We start from the raw sequence: 4,081 nt of genomic DNA on the forward strand, positions 1-4,081 counted from the left end.
TTTTTTTTTTTTTTTTTAGTGGGCATTTGAAATTCATCAAGCATGATAACTCCTATAAAAATAACTTCATCAATAAAATTCTATTTCATATAAATTTTTTTATGAGAAGCTTTAGACTATGATATTTATTTTTTTATACAGGCAAATATCACATATCACATTAAAAGCTTGAAAGTATGATTATACAATCAATAAAAAAAATAAAAAAAAAATGTCTGCACTGCATAAAGGAAAAATCCATTTTCCCATAAAGAACACGTTCTTAAAAAAAATAAATAAATAAATAAATAGACCAGATGAGCCTACTGTTAGAACATGTGATTAAATATATTATTTCCTAATAGTTTTAAGTTCTTGAGAGAATTGTTAATTTAACATGGTATTAAAGCATGGGGTCCCGAGTTCAATTCTTGTCTCCTCCACCCTACCTCCTATTGCAAACTACCAATCAATCTGTTTAATGAGTTGATAAAAAAAAAATAGAAGAAACTTGTTTCTTCAAATTATTTAACTGAAGTTTTATTCTAGTAGTAAATTTTTTTTTGGCACACCTATGTCAAAGATGCTGTCAAATGTTTTCAACATGACGATAGATTCTCATTTCATTGCCTTTTCTCTTGCAATGTTACTTGTGAATAACAAGTGCCTCACACACTCACTGTCAATTTCATGCCACTGCTAGCTGCAGGGCCTTCTGGATTGTGTATGAACTCCTGTCTGATATGTTTTCAAGTCACTGTATAAGCTCATCCTCCCATTCTTGCTGGAGCTTCTATTGCCTATTGTACATTCACTACATTTCTACTATGGACTTGAGAAGTAGAAAATAAAAAGGATTTTTGCAGCAATGGATTAAGCTAAGGTAATGCAAATTTTCCAGCATATGTATTTGATGATTAAGATATTCGTATTTTAGTTATAGAGTATTTTAATATATTGCAATTTGATATGGGCAATGGCGTGCTTTTTAATCTCATGTAGGCACTGGTGCAGTTGAAAGCTAGTGCTACTTATTTACCTTCTAATAGTAGCTGAAACACTGCTTGTGTGTGGAGAGGACTTGCTAAGACTATTTCTCTTTGAGATTTTGAAATTGGTGGTGGATGGGAATTGGAAGTCCTCTCCAGAGGACACGTTGCTGTTTTTGGTTTTTTCTTCTCTTTCCAACTAGAGAGAGCTCAAAAGCTTTAGTACATGACTGCTCTTGCTGTCCTTACCGGTTGGGGCTGCCACTACTACCAAGAACTATAAATTTTAAATTGTCCTATGTTGAGACGATGGTGCCAAAGGCAGCAGGGAGGAAGGGGGTGAATTGGCCCAAGATTGCTCAGGTACTTGTTCCATGACAGGTCAAGGCACTCTCATGACCAGCAATTACAAATACACTTTAAAAACGAGAGATGCTATGTGGTGGTTAGGTTTGTTCAATTGATTTTTGGTCCTGTAATCATAAATGATTTCTAAATCTTTATCGGCTCTTATTCAGGTTTTAAGACACAAAATGAGAAAAATGTTGAGGCCAAAGCTGGTGTAAGATTTGAGGTGGTTGCTACCAACAAAATGAACCTCTTGCAATCAAAACTTCTGAAGAGCTAAATTTACATCCAATGCACTGCAATGATGTCTGTCCTGCCAGCATGTTCTGTTTACTTCCAAGTTTGGACTGCCATATGTACATTGATGTTTTGGGTGGACTAGTAGAGAGGGTCAGAGAATAAGAGCAATGGAGAGAATTGTGCCTTATAGCTCCAATTTTAGCTCCTAGATTTGACAGGAGGCTCCCTTTGGCAATTTATAGGATATCAATAATGATCATGACCTCTAGACCTTATCAATTGCCATGTGAGTTTGTTCAATTGTCTTCTGAAGTATTCCTAAATTCATACTTTGTTTTTTGGGTACTTTTCTGATGCTATTGAGTTTTCTTCTTATTTGATTTATTTCCAGTAATTTTTTACTTTGTGCGCGTGTATGTGTGTTTCAAGACCAATTATATATTTATTGAATTAATTGATTTTCTTTGAACTTGTATCGTATGTCCATTTATGAAACAATACCTAAGAAAGAAGGGGAAAGAGTGGTGCAAGAGGGCTCACATCCCCTGCCTACATATGGACAATAAGCTCAATATACGTGCTAAAATTTCAATGTGGAAAGCCCCTGTTTTAGGGTCAAGTCCTTTGTTGAACTCAACTACTTCATGTTTGATTTTATTTATATTTATTGTAAGGTTTATTTTTGAATAAAGATGATTGATGATGGTGACACACGTAAATGTCTCATGAGAGTCCTGCTAAACATAAACTATGCCTAACCTTTAAGAGTCCTTACTGTTTCTTCTTATCTTTTCTACCAATTATCTTATCTTTATTTGAGTAGTCTAGTTATCTAGTTATCTTATCTCTATTTGAATGTTTGAATAGTTATCTAGTTATCTTACCTAGGAGATTGTTACTCTCTAAATAAACGTTGATGGCATTAGGCCGTGATGAATTTGCTATTATACTGTGGTTTTTCGTCCACCCTGATCTGACACAGGTTAATACTTGACAGAGGATTGGCTGAAGATCAGTGCCATAATCAGTTTCTGCCTTGAGCTCAAGTACGTGCCAGCCAGAAGATGGGCTGCCTACCTCCTTTTCTTTACTGAGCATAGTTGGGTATTGTCTTTTTTTGAAGGAAAGGTACCATACTACCATATGAAGAAGGGAAAGAATGGAACAAGACTGCTCATTTCTCCATATCAATGATGAAGTGATCATATGAGCCAAAAGTATAGACCAAGTTCTCATCCGCTGTTTTCTTCATCACATGTTCTAAAGAAACCAGCTAGTTGTCAAATTGATTTGTTCTCTCTTTTATTGGATACTTAAAATTTAATTGACGTTACTTTTAATGAATCAGAATGTTTTCCTGCATGCTTCTTCCCATACACACAGGGGTGGTCTGCAATTCCTCAGGCTTGTTCTTCTAAATATGTGCTTCTATAAAAGATCTCCATTTCGTTGTCAATGCTCAATGTATTTGTTGATTAACAGATTATTCTAAAAAATCTCCATTCAAAAGAGTCCTTTGCTGACCAATGTATTTGTTGACTAACAGATTATTCTAAGGGTTTGTTTGTGCAAGATGCGTGTGCGGAATTGGACTTGGGTAAAGTATGGCAGGCTATTTAATGTTAGATCATGCTGCGAAGGAAGACACTTGGTGAAAAAATTTTAGTACTACAAAAGTTTCTTCCACAATTGTGATGTAACAGTGTGATTGATGAAGAAAATAATATTGATAATTTTTTTATCAAATATAGACCGTTAGATCTCTCTTCTTCTTAGCCAATGGGAGCCCGTTGCTCCAAGTTCTCTCTCTGTTGGTTCCACTCCCACCTTAATTTCCATAGCTAAGGTATTTTTTTAATGTTTTTTGTTGTTGTTGTTGTTGTCGAGGACCATAATGAATAAGAGAGTGAGAGTGAGCGTGAGCGGGAGTGTGAGTGTGATTTTTTCATCATTGTATTTTGTTGCAGAAAATGGGGGCAAAAGTGAGAAAAAATTGTGGCCGATTTTCACCGAGTTCAGCTACAAGCAACCGAAAGCTGCCACGTGTGGATTCTCGCCTAATAGCATAGTCTCGGAGCGCGGACTCAAAGCTCCTAACGTTGTTTACAAAGGAAAGCTTGATAACGGCATTTGGATTGCCGTTAAGCGCTTCAACAAGTTGGCCTGGCCCGATTCTCGCCAATTCCTTGTCTGATTCTCGCCAAAATTTAGGGGCTGTTTTTGCATTTAGGTCTTTTAGTAATTAATAATTGGGTCATGTTAATGGGTGTATTTAGGACAATTATTAATAAATTATTTTAGAAAATTTTTTACACCACTTTCATTAGAAATATGAAAAGCCATCAAAAAAAATAATTTGCTTTTTTTTTTTTTTTTTCCCATAAAAAGTTTCTAAAAATATTTCCTAAATCATTGCCCTTAGGGCATTTGTTAATTTTTTCTTTTATAATTTATTATAGTTTTAGTTTAATGTTCTTGTAGGTAGATTTGTCAAGTCATTTTCGAATAGGTATTTCTAATTTTGA

General features: G+C 35.0%; 1 long non-coding RNA gene across 1 annotated transcript; it reads left to right on the forward strand.

Moving 5' to 3' along the window:
• Positions 1 to 25: 25 nt before the first annotated feature.
• LOC111991809 (uncharacterized) lies at positions 26 to 3,844 on the forward strand. Its single transcript, XR_010627516.1, has 5 exons — positions 26 to 862; positions 982 to 1,331; positions 1,487 to 1,842; positions 2,554 to 3,402; positions 3,524 to 3,844. It is a non-coding gene; the product is annotated as an uncharacterized LOC111991809 (long non-coding RNA).
• Positions 3,845 to 4,081: the final 237 nt, after the last annotated feature.

This window comes from Quercus suber, unplaced genomic scaffold, assembly GCF_002906115.3.
Source record: "Quercus suber isolate HL8 unplaced genomic scaffold, Cork oak 2.0 scaffold_1355, whole genome shotgun sequence".
NCBI lineage: Eukaryota > Viridiplantae > Streptophyta > Magnoliopsida > Fagales > Fagaceae > Quercus > Quercus suber.